General features: G+C 40.5%; 2 protein-coding genes and 1 long non-coding RNA gene across 7 annotated transcripts in view; all 3 read left to right on the top strand.

Moving 5' to 3' along the window:
* Window positions 1-16,900, top strand: part of LOC145441434 (uncharacterized) — a 191,819-nt gene that overhangs the window by 88,851 nt on the left and 86,068 nt on the right. The gene's annotated exons all lie outside the window — the stretch shown is intronic.
* The window catches only part of LOC145446717 (uncharacterized), a 69,068-nt gene that overhangs the window by 25,492 nt on the left and 26,676 nt on the right, over window positions 1-16,900 (top strand). The window lies entirely within an intron of this gene.
* LOC145446554 (uncharacterized) lies at window positions 11,161-14,886 on the top strand. Its single transcript, XR_013917305.1, has 3 exons — window positions 11,161-11,347; window positions 11,731-11,861; window positions 14,671-14,886. It is a non-coding gene; the product is annotated as an uncharacterized LOC145446554 (long non-coding RNA).

Raw genomic sequence — 16,900 nt, 5'->3', positions numbered from 1 at the left:
GCCTAATATATCATCAAGAGCTGTCAGCCTCAGAACTCATACCAGTAGTGTCGTATTAGTAGGAAAATCCTTGCTGCTGCCTAGTTAACCATCGTTGCTGTGATTGTAGGTTGTATTTTGAAAACGGATGGTAGTGTAAGGTGTTTCTGCAAGAAACAGAGATGAAGATTTAGCTAGTGTTGTGAGTTATCATTTGGCGGGTACGGCATTGGTTTGGTTTTATCCAAGAGCTCCCCTTGTGTCTTAATTTCAGGTTCTGTGACTTATCTGGATGTCTTTGATACTGCTTCAACAGGGTGACATTTCGAAAATGTTATCGCACACCCATCAGGCCCTCGCAACAAGTGAAATATTGTCAAGAACTCTCAAGTAAGGATCGGCAACGCAAAAATAAAAACAGTGAATGCACCAATTTATTTTCATTGGTGAAGTGGTTATGGTTGACAGCTGAAGATGCAAGAGAACGCATTGCTGTATCAAGCATGCCGGACCCCAATTGCGGAACAGCATCTGGCCGGCCATCCGACATGAAAAATACAAGCAATTTCTTATAAATGAATACTAGTCAGCCTTTATGATTACCGGACCACCACCTAACATATCGATCTCGCCTTCCACCACATGCCACCTAATTTTGTCGCTTGCCTTTTATATTATCTGCTTTACTTTTCATCAAGTGTGGATGCCTTCGATTTCACCAAGAGTTTCACTATAGATAACAGTAGGTTAGTTATCTATAGCTTCACATAGTGACTTGGACTCGACCTGTTGATCCGTGACTTGAGTTAGGTATGACAAGACTTGACCCGAGTCAAAACTAAAAAAGTCAAATTTTGTGAATTGGTTGCAAACTTTTTGTCGATGGCATGAACCTCCTTGTTGTCAGTTATCGGCATAGCAGTACGGTTTTCCAATATTTTCTGGTATGATTGATAAAGAAATTTGAATCCCGAGAGGAATCTAAATTGTATCGATGAGGCTCCTACTTCAACTGAAACTCGTAGATATTTATTGACAAAACACTGTAAATGATAGCGTGTAAGAAATGAACGAAATAAACACCGGGATTACGATACGTCCAGTTTTTTTAACTTCTTCTTCAAGCTCGGCTCTTGCAACATCGCGAGAAACGTTCTCTTCAAAATTATTCTCGTCTTCCGGCTCGTCATCCAGCTCATTTTCATATGGCGTTTCCACAATCGGCATATGGTCTGGGGTGTACGAAGCTGTGGCGCCCCTCGACAAACTCGGCCTCGTGCTCCTGACGCTGCTAACGACAGGCGTGGGCGTAGTCCCGATACAGAATAAGCTCCTTCTATTGTAGAGGCAGTTGAATGCAAAAGAATGTACCGCAATAATGACACTGCGTATGGGTCAGCGGTGTCTTACAAAAGCCTAGAGGTGGGCCGTGCTATAAGTCGGCAGCTACGGAAAATAAGAAGAATATCGGCCTGGTGTAAACGACCACAGTAGTCGACAAACACCATGAATACCCCAAAACAAACAAACAAACGGGCAAAGTTCACAAAAAGTCACCGAAGACTAACAAACGAAAAGCTGAATATTACGAGCAAAGTTTCGAGCAAATAAGTTTTGAAATTGGCACGGTACATGCTCGTTTCGTGATGAATTTCATTCCATGCTACCAGCCTCATGCGCAGTTAAAATGCAAGTTAAAATGTAAATAATTTCAACCCAAAGAAGGTATAATGACGTGTAAAATTGTAATACACAATAAAACTTCACATACCAAGGTTCGTTTGTGAACCTCGTCAGTTTCACAGGTTCACACACAGAATGCGAACATGAACCTCACGTTCACACCATCCCTATAAAAATGTTTCGCAGCTTTACACTACTGAACTTCGCCACGCTTAAATAAGCTGAAAATCCAGTATTTGTTGAAAGCTAGTATATATTGCTATTGTCAAACATTTAACGTCAACGTACGATCTGATTCAGCTGGTGAAAGTAACACTCTTCGACTGTCGCGTCACCCATCCGAAGTTTCGCTCTCTGATGACCTACCAAGGCGGAGGTGGATCAATGCTGAGGAGAATCTCGGTCAGATGCACTAAGACTCGGTAGTCGCGCTGAACACTGGTATGCACGGTTGTATTGACTCGGGTCATTTTTTAAAATGTGTTGAATGATTTGACTCGACTCGAGTCAATTTTTTTTATTGACTCTACCTGTACACGAGTCATTGTGCAGGACTCGAACCAAGTTATATGACTCGATACTAGGACGGCCAAGACGTACATTTCAATGTACCTTTCAAGAATAGTATACAACATTATTGGTACATCGCCTCTCAGTCCTGATACTTGTACAATAGGGACCGAAACTGTTACAAACGAGTATAAATGCTATATTATGAAGCCATTATATATATCACTAGAGCTGATTGAAAAAAGTGGGTTGAACCGGATTGAACTGAAATCCGATCAGTGAACATAATGTCTTGGACTGGTATTCGATTCAAAACAATATGACTCTGACTCAGCCCTCTACTAGCTGATTTGGATTCGGACTTGACTAGGTGGTGAATTAGAAATTACTCTTCTTGACTCGAGTCAAAACTATAAAAGTATGCGTTAAAAATGTCACAAATTTGTGTTAAAGTTATAATGTACCTGTGAGGTAAGTATTTGATGTGAGAAATATCTCGTGGTATCATATAATTGGTGACCCACGTGGTACATTTAACATATTCACTCGTGAACTGGGCTTATATTGACTCGCCTTCATAATCGTCGCGACTTTGACGCTTTGGAAGTTAATGGACTAGCTTTACGTTTTTGGGGTTTTCAAGGTTGCTGATCACGAATATCAAGTTATAGTTTTACGAGCTTGGTTTTAGAAAAGAAGAGCTTTATACTCCTAAAAGGGTAAAGTCACCGTATTTACCCATAACTTGGTAGAAAGTATTTTTGAGATTTTTCCACTTTTATACTGCGCATAAGTGGATAATTGACTGTGATGAGCACTCGTGTCGTTCTCAGTTATTCAATCAATATTAACATGACCTGATGGGAGAACTTTGTTTGTTAAAAGGCAGTCTGTCAAGCCTGAAAATTGTACCTTTTTCTCCTGTGTCAATTGGTCATCCTACCAAGATGAAAGAGGAGTATAAAACTATCAAGTTTGTCCCTGGAAAGCTCACTTAAAATACTCGTATGCGTCTCATCTCTTTTCATCTGTAAAATGATGATTTTCTGTGACGCTAACAAAGTGGGTATAGCTAGTATCCACTTCAAACGAGACGATTGAATCTGGAATCTTCGATGGATCTTAGATTCGAATACGGACAAAGGATTACGATTTCATAAGAAAGGTGCTTACTGCATTGCATTCTTTCTAGCATGTAGTAATTAAAACTTTTTTGGAATATAAAAAAGAACCCAACTACAAACAGTTGCTCCGAGAATTGGTATCTCCATATGGAGACCTTGGGATCGAGCATGAGCATTACATCGTATTCAGTCGTCTTGATATATTTTCTGATAATATTGTTGATTAGAGGGAATAGAAAGGGGATAGGTTCCACCAATACATCAAAACAACTTGACAAAGATATCAGTGGAGATGCGACGAACATATTATAGCACACTATTGCTAGAACCTTTAAAAAAACTCCCCTGAATTGCTCAAAACCAAAAATAGTGCAAGAACCAATTTTGTTTCAAGATAGTTCATCAATACCATATTCCAACTGGTTATTTTAAATTCAAAATAGGTGGTTGACATGAAACTGATTCTATTAATGCAAAGTTATTTTGAGTATTTGGGTAAATACTTATATACATGATTGAAGTTTATTTATGCACATGATATCCGTGAAAGTCTCCAATTATGATAAATTTTATACCCCAAAATATAATTATGTTGTTGTATTTTAATTTAAAACCGTCTTAAGCGTGTCAAAATAACAATTAGATTGAATTTGCGAACTTTATAGTACGACTGAACCAAATTTTTATCCGAATTATATCCAAAAATGGAGCCAATTTGAAAGACTTAAGGTCATATTCGGAATCAGTGCCCTTCAGAACCCCCAAAACCACTCTTACTCTGCCGGCCTAAAAATATGTGTTGACCAGTGGCAATATTGTTATTTGTACCGATCCAAGCCGAATAGTTCGAGCCGATTTCGGTCGTCGTTATTATGTACATCAGTGGTTCTTAACCTTGCCTCCAGCGCCCCCCTAATGGGCGCTGGCGATATTGAAGGGGGCGATATGGGGGCGCTGGGCTCATGGGGGCGGTATGGGGGGCACTGGAGAAAAATGGTTTCGCAGTAGATGATGTGGTGGTAGGACATATCCTTAATGAGTATTCAGAGCAAATTAACACCGAAAACTTGGTTTTATATAGCCTACAAAAGACATAGGTTTAATTGTCCATGGGCGCCTAAATGACTGGCACCGAATGTTGCTGTCTTGGCAATCTGAACCCCAGAAGACGAATTACATTTGGCGGGTAAAAATTTTTTGACAGTGAAGAAATACCAACTTGAAATCGTGTGCGTCTTGATTGGGCGACAGGAATATCTAAAGATTCCTGTTGGGCGACATCCCTGTTGAGCGATTCTATATTTTTTGATATAGCAGACAGGAGGTCACGAAATAACATTATGCAACGACGTCATACCAGCAGGTTCGCCCGCCCGAATATGTTTAATTTTTAGTTACGGAACCTACAGTTTTCAAGACACCACAGAATGTTCGCTCCACATTTTGATGAGTCTGCGCACACTCAACAAGAGTCTGCGCACACTCAACAAGAGTCTGCGCACACTCAAACAACTCGCTGCGCAGACCCTTGGACAACAGTGCGTAACGACTAAAAAAAGGTCGTAACTGCGGTTTTGTTGTGCGCAACGTAGATTTCAATTCCACCTCACTCAGCTCTACCGGTAAATCTGGTAACGTGAGCAGAGAGTACAAGAAATTGATAGCAATATATATGCAATTCCCTATCTTACTGACCGATTTTATCATGAATTATCGAAAGTTTTCGCGCTTCGCACTGGCTCGCTAAACAGTACAGCTGATTTCGTGGCAAAAGCGAACAACGTGATGGGGAGGCGGTCGGTTTATCACCCTATGGGAGCCCAACACCCAAGTTTTTTCGGCAGGCCTGACGAAGTGCCGTTTCGTTCCTGCCAACGGGTATACGCCCGAAGATGTATAATTATTATTGGTGGTCCTGCCTTTTCAATCACACATCACTCAGCTCTACCGGTAAATCTGTTCAAGTGAGCAGAGAGAGCATAAAAATTGATATCAATATACATGCAATTCCCGATTATATTGACCAATTCAATCATTTATTATTGAAACTTTTCACGCTTCGCACGTCTAGATGAGAATAGCTGGCTCAGTAAATGGACACCGATGTAGATGACTAGTATCAGCAAATAGCGGATAGCCGAAGGGGGGTGCCGGCGGGCAAATCCCCCCGGAAGTTTGGTTTATCACCCGATGGGGGGCCCAAGACCAACGGTTTTTTTAGGGGGGGCTGACGAAGTGCTGTTACGTCCCTGGTAACGAATTAATTGTACCTACGGGCACGCCCGAATTTAATTATTATCAATTACGTGCCCTTTATTTACCCATACAACAGCTCACTCAGCGCTACTGGTAATTCTGATTTCGTGGGCTGAGAGGATAAAAAGTTTTTAGCGACTTATATATGTAACTACCACCTATTCATTCATGCATTATAGAAAATTTTGGTACCTTGGGCGACCAGGCCACACAAACTTTGCTGACCATCGAAATCACGCTACGGGGTTCTTGGGGGCGAAGCCCTCAGAAGTTTGGTATATCAACGCTATGGGTACGCAAGGTAATCGTTGCTAGGAGGTTGACAAAGTGCTGTTACGGCCCTCCCTCTGACTCATTGTCTGTATTACATTCCTTACAATATGAGGTTGGGGGCGCTGGAGCACGATAATTTTTTAAAGGGGGCGCTGGGGGGAAAAGGTTAAGAACCACTGATGTACATGGTACGAAAAAGACACATGTATCACTTATAATGAATGTTTCGATGCATTATTTTCAATATAAATGAAGCTTCGCACCCTTCCATATCATAGGGTTACCCTACGTCCTCCTTTATGATAATTTGTCCTTCTTTTTAGTTATTTCAAAATGTCCTGCGAGGACGCCTTCAATCTCCTTCTTTTTGGCGAGTCGTCCTCCGTTACAGATTTTACAGCTAAGATAATGAACAGGTTCGATTGAAAATCGACATAAATGACGGGCAATAGCTAATATTGCAGTTCAAACGGGAAATTCGTGGTTTGAACGGAAGTGACGACTATCTTTTAGTCAACATCTCCAATTTTGAGGAAAAAAGTGCGTAAAATGGAGCCGCGCGAAATGGATGACCTTTTTTTACTTAACTGTACAAGAGCCGCTCTTTTCAGATTTGATGAACTAACTTTTGTGATTTGGTAAAAATTTCCTCCTTTCCCGATTCCAAAATATGGTGGCCCTACCATATCAGCATTACAGTACCCAAATATTATGTCGCGCATAGATATGAAGTAGGTATATTCACGAAAATGATATTTATGGGAAGTACTTATCGAACCACACCGCTGTCATAAAAACCCGTAATGTCCTAGTATAAAGTGATGAAGAATTGAAAAATATTCTTTGATAAAGTTTAACTGATCTTTTCATTGCGGTCGCATAAAATGAAGATACTTAATATTGCAATGCATTTCTTGAGTTATCACGTATCACTTCATAGTGCTCGATTTTACGCACCAACAGTTGGAGTAAACAAATCGTCGGTATGGCTACATTCGACGTCGTCCGGATATATTCTGATAAAACAATATTGATATAAGTATGTATTTTGGCAGAGGATGAAATGATACCATTGCGGACGACCACACGTTTGTCACCAACAGGGATAGAATTCGGTTCGTATAGGCGACCGGAGGAGAGAGAAGGTATGGGGAGGACCTGGACCGTTTTAAAAGCTACTGCACTTGGCAATTAAGATCACTCTGAAATTTTCCGCGTTCTCTATGATCGCGGTGCGCGTACAGCGAGATGTGTAGGGCAATGTTGTGGAAGTGTCATTCTATAATTCACGGAGCATGCGATATAGCCCGTCACCATGTGTCAAGATGGTGAAATAGTAGTCGTTGTTTTCGAGTAGAAATTGATGATACGCCGTAAATATCCAATTGAGGACAAGTGGAAGTAATGGTTCCTAACATACGTCAAAACTAATTCAGCGAGCAACCGATCGCCTACCGTTAGCGGTTAATCGCAGGTGACTACTTTAGTGCAAAGGAACTGATTTCACTACAGACATGGCTCGAAGTTCGAGAATACATATTCGATTACAGTCATTCAGGGGCTCTTTCACCCGATGTTAGACAATTTTACCCCTATTAGCTGTGAAAACATATCCAGTAAATTATTATGTCCTTTAGTTTATCAGAAGTGTAACAAGTATATAATTTTGCCGAACAAACAATGCCGAGTAGGTAGGATAGGAAGCAGGCTATAGACATAGCCACTTGAATACGTAATGCAAGTATGCGAATGGAGTGCTCAAGAATAATATAGTAGAAGTACTTCATTGCTGACCATACCTGGTGATTCTTTTCCATATACTGCAAGAAAAAATTGTGAAAAAGAACACTTGCGCAACTTGCTGAATGGACAAGTTTGAGGGGGATAATGCGCTGAGTCTATTTGCAATATTGCAATTTGCACTTGCCTATGAGACATGCGTTTGACGCTAGTCTACAAATAAGCTCTTCCTCCGTTTATGATACGGCCTTGAGCGTAATTAAACATAAAAATATCCCCTATTTTGACATTCATATACAGAAATTTACTACAACTATTCATAGAAACAAATAACAACTGTTTGATATATTTTTGTGGCATATTCCGAAGTCATTCAGAGCCGCAAGAAGTCTATAGCTTGGTGCCAAATGCAACTGTGCGAGACGCGGTAGGGAATCACTGATCATTAGCCATTTCCAAGACCTACCTGAAGTTGAAATGGAAATAGGAAGGTCTAAAAACCACTGGAGTGAAATAGCTTCGAAAAGTACATTTCGCATGATTTTATCAGTTAATCAGAACTACTTGTCAAATTTACAGGGCGCATCGTGGCGATAAACGCATAACTACTCAGAACTAAGGTTTTCAAACATACTTTTCAGATTTCAACGAGAAGACGTCAGTCTGGATGATCTCCTGTGCTATCGTCATTTGCAGCATAACAATTCTATTTTATTCCGTCCTGGAGGAAGACACTGACGCGTTCGATATCTGGACGTCAGTTTTATTATCTTGTTTCGCGATATCAATATCCATTTTTACGTTATTATATTCGATTACGGAGTGAAAAAGTGCAGTGCAATGAAAGTTTATATGTGCCTGTTGCAATTTTATTATGAAACTAATAGTATTTCATACAGTTTCCTTAGATCGAATAAAATTGAATGCATATTTGATCACCGGAGGCTTGGGTGTAGTCGGTTTCCGTAGTTTGTAGGAAGATATCTTACGAGTTATAGATGTGATGAGATACAGTAGTTGCAGTACCAGAGTAGCAAATGACACGTATGCATAGAACTGACACATATACATAGAACTAATCGTAGAATCACTTGACTCACGGGAAACAATCATTGATACAGCAGGTATACCATCGCATATCGTACGCTAACGAACTAGGCTACTTGCTGTACCTACTCAGATGTTGGTAAAAAAAACATGAAACAATAAATTTCTTGCTGCTTCACTAAATAACGCTGAACCGGAGCTCCCCCAGAAGAATTTATGAAGGTTTGAGGTGCTATAATCGTACGGATCCGGGCGTAGGGGAGATGTGGTTCCGATGGATCACTGGGACCGAAAATACTTTGAAAATTCTCTATGATAATTCCATGATTACACTCCGTGAACTTTTCTACAATTGCATGCTGGCAACATCTTTCCTCACATACAAAAAAATTCGACGTGCGCAAACTATGGGGTCTCTCACAGATGTTTTTTGTTTTGGGGTGTGTAAACTAAATTTAGATCGACATATACATTTTCCTTTGTAACCTTCAACACGAACAAACCAACAATCATTTTTATTGTGAAGTCTAGGGCTTGTATCAGGCTATATAATGGAACCTATTATTTTTTTCAGTTCTTTCCTTGAGTGGAATTTTTTCGATTCATGTACAAAATTAGTAGGGAGGATACAACACCCAAATCAAGCAAAATAATCAAGCATACTAATCATGAAACAAATGAAACTTGACTACGTACAGAAAATCTTTATGTAATAATTGAATATGATGTTTTATCGCTATAACGAGGTCTTTGGAAGTCACATTGTCGATTTTTGGGCAATATGTATGTACCCTCAAATTTATAAGTCCGAGCCTAAATCGAAACGTGATTTTATGACAACATTTGAGTCAATATTTAATCTATTTTTTGACGGTTGCGACCGAAAATTCTTCTTTCGCTTGCTGTAGCTTAGATTATAATATTGAGCAAGAAAAGTTGTCACATCTGAGTTTTTTAGGGTATATGTGTCATAGGTCAGTAGTTATGTAGATCGGTCGCATGACGCCATTGGTTCTTATGGGCGGGGTGGTGACTCGCCTGAAAACCGGGGGTGGTGACTCGCCTTTTTTGACCCCTCTCTCGGCGATGAGTCGCCATGTGTTCTTATGGGTGCGGCCGTGATTCGCCATTTCGGGTATAGGCTGCGTCGGTGATTCGCCGTGAAAACTCGGGGTCGTGATTCGCCTTTTTTGCTATAGGCGGTGGCGGTGATTCGCCTGTCATGTATTCTTACGGTATCTGTGGTGACTCGCCATGTGTTCTTATGGGTGCGGCCGTGAATCGCCGTTTCGGGTATAGTCAACTCTCTCGACCGATGTTGAAGAAGTATCAGGAATAGTAAATAGTCACGTGATTGATTCTTAGTTAATGTGTGTATTACAAATTATTAAATATGACCGATTCGAGTTAATCCCAACGTTTACGGTGAGTACGACAATGATATATCGTTATTCTTATGGCGGGGGTGGCATGCGGCTATTATGTCTTATGGCGGGGGTCGCAAGCGGCTGGGAAACCCGGGGTGGCAAGCGGCTTTTTTGTCTTATGGCGGGGGTGGCGAGCGGCTATTGCGTCTTATGGCGGGGGTGGCAAGCGGCTCTTATTTCTTATGGCGGGGGTCGCAAGCGGCTGGGAAACCCGGGATGGCAAGCGGCTCTTTTGTCTTATGGCGGGGGTGGCAAGCGGCTATTGTGTCTTGTGGTCGCACACTGTAAAAAATCTGGTAGATTTACTGGGAAATCTCCGTAAATTTTGCAACGAATTACCGGTAGCTGCCAATAACTGTGCGTAGCTTGAAATTTTACATTTTGATATGTAATATTACCTCAATTTAGCTCTAAAGTCAAGTTACCAGAATTTCTTCGCAAAATTACAGACAGTTAGGCTACTCGTTTCTGAAGTTTACCAGGATATTGGAAAAATTGATTAGCTTGAAAATCTCTGCAGCCAATGTATACGTGGAACTGAATGTTACTGATATCATTCTCGTGGTGATTTGACCTGATTCAACCTCGTTCGCGAGACTGGGGTCTGTCATAAGGAAATTGTTGGCCCTAGTACCAATTTCAGTATAGTACATAGTAGGGTAAAAGAAACAACTGGCAATCGTAGATATAGCCACTATATTATAAGGCTGTGGCTATCGGCCGGTCTCGCTGGTTACATTCGTTGTCACGGATAGGACTGATGAGTTGGAATATCAGTTTAGGATGTATAATATTGTTCGGGAAACTAGAAATATCAGCGCCGCATGCTAAGTTGACCACAATGACCAGTTGTTAATGGCGAACAAGGCGACCGCGACCTGTAATAGCTTACATTAGGTTACCGTTACGCGTTACTGATTTTTCTGAGATTCGTAGTAAACAACCAATGCATCACTGTGACATCACAAGCAGCGTCTGGTTACGTCAGTACGGTAAGTAGTGACATCACATGGAATAAATATCAATTTATACGCAATTAGATGGGAAAGAAAGGGACTGGATGTAATGATAAATGTTTCTGTAAAAAAAACGACCTAAATCAAACATTATAACGCATTGGCCAGTAAATATTATTGGTGGCATGTCAGCGGATGAATACCACTTATTTTGAAATCGTTAGAGTGGCGTATCGTCGTCTGGCCATTACAGAGATTTGAGCAAAGGGTGGAGCGAAGCTTGTGCTTGAAGAAAGTGGACACGATCGTTGAAGATTCCTAGGAATGCTGATTGGGATACGCATCGTAAAAGGTACAGTACTATACATAGTATTCGTTACCTTGAATATCTACGACTGTGCACACCACCGGGATGACTTTGATTTCATGATTGAAATATTTCATTCGCCGCATTCTCTGTTCTATTTTGGGATGTTAGTCGACCTATATACTGACCTGTGACACCACATACTCTGCCGCGGAGTAGTTGAAACTGTTGGTATGTTTATGTCATTTTGAGCCATAGCATAGACATGTTTCCATCCACTGCTAGATTTGTTTGGTACACATGCCACCTATAATGAGGAATCTTTTGCTTCAATACATAAGATCAGTGGTTCTCAACTTGGGGAACGCGAGAAATTGACAAAGTCTGTATGAATTCTGACTAAACATGTGTTTCACAACCATTTTCAGAAGACGATTGTTGAAGATGAAACTTATTTCGTATTCAAGAAAGCTCGCCAAATTCAAACTCCAGCAGTCGCGCTCAACTTCATTTAAGCAAATTTGTGATATTATTTGAAGATTTAGAGGAATTCCCACGTGTAAGTCATTCATTACTTCATAGCTTTGGCAGCAGCCTAAAGCTCTTTGCGCTGGATAGCTGTTGTTAATAGCTGGCGAACTGCACTGCGTAAGACAGACTTCGATGCAATATAGGTTGCTCGGTTTCGCCCTCAGTTAAGCTACCCTATATCAACACAATTTGATTCAATTCCAAAACTGATCAAATTGGGCATGGCAGTACAGAACGACGCCTTGTTCTCTGTAGACACTACCAGCATTAGGGTTAGTCTCAGTGCAACCTACCTTGAAACAAATTGATGTCCTGTCCAATGTTTTTTTGCTATTTTCAAACAAGTTTGGGGAAATTTGTCAAAAATGTTAAAGACTGGAATACGGATTCAATGGCATACATTTTAATAATATATTCATAGTGAAAATATATTAAAACCCGAAGCTTTTCGAGCTGACACTTTTCAAGGGCAATCGTCAGCAAATGTACGTAAATGTATGTACGGAATGTATGTAAATGTACGTAAATGTATGTACGGACTGCCGAAAACTCATAAAACCAACGTGTCCGTTCGACCAATTCTTTCTATGATTGGATCGGCGCAGCACAAGCTCGCGAAGTGGCTTATCGGTGTTTTGGAGCCAGTGCGCTCCATGTATGATTCGCATTGCGTCGCTGATTCGTTTACATTTGCGCACGAGATGAAAACAACCGACCTTCCAAACTCGAATATGTTTCTCGGTTCATATGATATCGTTAGCCTCTTCACGAACGTGCCGCTGAAGGAGACCATCGATATCTGTGCGGACGCGCTCTATGGCGGTGGTGATTTAGCACCACCTTCCTTCTCGCGTAAAGTGTTCGTTGAACTTCTTAATACGGCTACTTGCTCTGTTGAGTTTAGTTTTAACGATACCATCTACATGCAAACCGACGGTGTAGCTATGGGTAGCCCTCTTGGCCCGATTTTTGCCAATATATTTGTGGGATTCCATGAAAACAGACTTTTCGCGACAGATTAAACCAAGCCTCCATTCATGTACCGTCGCTATGTCGACGACACTTTCGTTATCTGTCAAAATGAGACGGAGTTCGATGACTTTTTTGATAACTTGAATTCTCTACACTCGTCTTTAAAATTCACATTTGAAAAAGAGCGTGCTAACTCGTTACCATTCTTAGACGTTCTAGTGGAAAAACGGGGTATTAGCTTTGTCACTTCGATTTACTGGAAGCCAACGTTTACAGGGCATTATATACGCTGGAATTCTTTTAGCCCGAATCGCCGTAAACTAAATTTGATTGGCACGTTGGTGCACAGAGCCTTGATGATTTGTTCGGAGGAAAAATTAAACGCGGAGCTAGAATATATCCGCAAAATTCTAATCGATAACGGGTACCCCGAACACATCATCAAGAGTTCTGTTGACAGAAAACTCAGGAATTTCAATCCCAACAAGTCACAAAACACGAACACACGGTCTGAGGAAAATGTATATATACATTTACCGTGGTTGGGCCCCATCTCTTCCCGGTTTGAAAAGCAATTGATTTCTGCTGTAAATCGTTGTTACGATAACGTAAAAACTAATGTTGTGTTTACCACCAAACAATTGCTTCCTGCAACGCACAAAGATGTTCTTCCTGCTTCTCAACAAAGCAATATAGTCTATGATTTCAAGTGCCACTGTGACTGTCGGTACGTGGGAAGAACAACTCAGCGCTTGCAGGAACGCATCAAACAACATGTTCCGAGCGTTATCAGATCATGCACACTGGACTCTCGCGAAGACGCAGCCGTAACTGATCTGCGATTACTAAAACGTAATCAGGCCATGGCTATGAACTCTGCCATCGGCAAGCATTTGGCTGAGAATGCAACTTGCGCTAAAAACTATTGCGATGAAAGATTTTCTATATTAGGCAGAGGCCGCACTAATTTCCATCTGTCTGCACTGGAATCGACTTATATTAAAATCCACCGACCGCGCTTGTGTCAGCAGAAGGAATTTTTAGTGAATCTGAAAATTGGCCACTAGCTGCGCTCGTGGTTTGCCTGTATTTCATGTTGTTTGTTTCTATGACGTCATAATTGGTTGTATGCAATGTAGCTAGATGCATGTTTTTGAAATTCTTCATTTGCTGACGATTGCCCTTGAAAAGTGTCAGCTCGAAAAGCTTCGGGTTTTAATATATTTTCACTATGAATATATTATTAAAATGTATATTAAAGTTCTGTACCCCAAAGAGTCTCTTCGGATTCAATGGCGTAAGACATAAGATCAGGGATGGGCAACCTGCTGCCGTAGATGGGAATTTGTGCGGCCGCCAACACCTAATTCAATTAGTATGTGTTAGCATCCGTTGACATGCAAATTGAAATTACTAATTCACTCCCAATTTTTTTAGAGATTTTGATTATTCTTGAAATTTTCTTCGCGCTCCACGCAATTCAACATAACTTAATTTTTCGATTTTAATATAGTAGCGCCCTTCTAAATCTGACCAGGAATTAGAATCGTGTGCTCCTCACGAAAGAATTTTTTTATGGTACATTTGGGCGATTTCAATATATTTCCACTACCGATACGCTGGACAATCCTGATCGGGGGTCAAGAAATACCAGCATGCAATAAAGTGCATGGTGAAGTAGGTCATGAATCTCTGCTATATCATGTAAAAGGCGGAGCCGTCACCACACAATGTATCAGTACCGGTACCGTACTTCAAAAATTGTTATATTTTTGTTACCCTCTTTGTCTTAGTAGTCTTTATAATGTCATGTCTAGGTTAGGAACTTTGCTTATTATAGCGACTTAAGCATGAATTCTTTTTAGGGGAGCTGCAAGATACTAGCTACACAGAAGGAATGAGGACGAGAAAAAGAAACAATTGGAAGTTTGGCCGATGGTGGGAGACCACTCGTGTTACTGCATGTCTCCTAAAGAAGAATTAGACCTCTAGCAGCAATACTTTTCCATCGATAATCTTATCATCGTGAATCATGAATGAATATACAGTTTGTTCCAATCTCGTTTTGGGGCTGTGAAGAAGCTTTTGCGATATTTTAGCATCAGGTTGTTTTGCGATAGGTATGGGATGTGCGTGAATTTACAAGCTGGTATGTAATCCTGATTTACACAGACAGCATGTATTGTATGTTGGTAGGCGGTAAAATTACAGTCTGAGTGGCAAATATACAGGATAAAATGTAGATTAGATATACCGGAGGTGACTGTAACATTACAGTCTGGCGTGTAAAGTGAGATTACCGGAAGAATGTTAGTTTCAATTTACATTGACTAACGGTAAGGTTAAATTACCACGAAATGTCTGGCTACCGTGCTTCCAAACATTTCGCGGTAAATCGAGGTTTTTATTTTTTACAGTGCACGGTAACCCTTTTCAGCATAGGGATCGGTCGCACGCGGCTTCGTTGTTGACATGTCGTACTTCGTGTTGAATATGTATCAAGTAAATAGTCATGTGATTGGTCCTTAGTTAATGTGTATATTCCAAATTACGGCGAGTACGACAATGATATATCGTTATTCTTATGGACGCGGTGATGATTCGTACTTTCGGGTATAGACTGCGGGCGGAATGTCGTACTTTCAAAAAAAAGGCGTGAAAATAGTTTGCAAAATCTAGGAATTACTCGCATGGTAATGTTTGAGTAATTAGATTACCCCAGAGCCGGCGTAGACGGCGATTCGAATATCAACAATAGCCGCATTCACAAACTAACACTTCAAATAGGTGTGAAATAGTTTGCAAAACCCCGCGATCGCTGACAAGATAATATCTCGGACATAACCATCTTTCGCGACTTGGTGCTACAGACATCGATCACTCACGCGGTGAAATTTTCGTAAGCAGTTTGGCACAGAGCTTGATTTCACTCGTAAGATTTAATAAGTAACGAACAACAGACCGCCAGCGTCGGTAACTTGAATAGCGACAAATTGTCACTTATTTCCGCTCTAACCCTAATCCTTTGTGAAGTGAACGCTTATTCAAAAGGGTGTGATATCATTTTAAAATCCAACGACCACTCGCCGGATAATGCTTCAGACATAGCAATCCCTGATACCCGCTCACAAGGTAATATTTTGGTAATTAGTTTGTCACAGAACCGGCGTAGACGGTGATTCGAAAACCAACAATTTGACGCTTTCTGGTGGTCGCTATATGTTTTGACACCTCGAACAGTGGCTGACTTTAGTTGCACGCTAAGAATTATGAGAATATTCAATCAATGTGTCAATTTGTCAACTTGAAATGAAACTCACTACACAAACCAAGTTGATTCGTATTTGAATGTGTTGATCCGGCACAACTCTAAGCCTTTGAGAAATCCATTTACCGCGATCAGTTGATTCGAACGTAACCTGAATATTGCTAACTCCAACTTCAGTCGCATCGAATTATTCACACATTCCATTCCGCTGTTTCACGCCTATAGAATCAATACCAAGTAACTAAACAAGAATCAAGCAATCGCAAGTATACACATACAATAATTGTATTTATTACTGAGAAATCAAACGCCTAACAAAAACACGCAACTTATCATTTGGCCAACTCTAGCATTACCAAAAAATCTAGGTATTGTTGATTGAAAACCCGTGAGTCCTTCATATCAAAAATGTTATAGTGTGGCGTCGGAATCCATTCGCGAGATGTTCTATGGGTCAATCGAGGTAATCCAAAATGAAATATCTCGACTTTGACATAGTCTAAATTGAAATAGATTGACAAACATGACTACCGACTTTCCCGCAGTCTCATTTCAATATTATACGCACATTGATTTGAAACAGGTAATGATCCGGCTTTTCGTTTGTCAAAGCGACATTTTAACATCTCACCATACTCAAAAGAATTATTCACAACATCACCAAGTGTTAAAAATCTAGTTTTCACTTACTTGATTATATCACTGCAACTCACAAATTTGAATTAATTCATCCTGGTTGTATTCATATGACCGATAATTTTTATTCAATTGTAAAGGTCGTTACTATTCTGAAGACAAAGTAAGCTATTTACTAATCGACACATATA

The sequence above is a fragment of the Botryllus schlosseri genome, chromosome 1 (genome assembly GCF_051294905.1).
Source record: "Botryllus schlosseri isolate E-star chromosome 1, Bs_hap1, whole genome shotgun sequence".
NCBI lineage: Eukaryota > Metazoa > Chordata > Ascidiacea > Stolidobranchia > Styelidae > Botryllus > Botryllus schlosseri.
The sequence above is the reverse complement of the archived record's forward strand: the minus strand, read 5'-3'. Positions and strand labels throughout refer to the sequence as shown.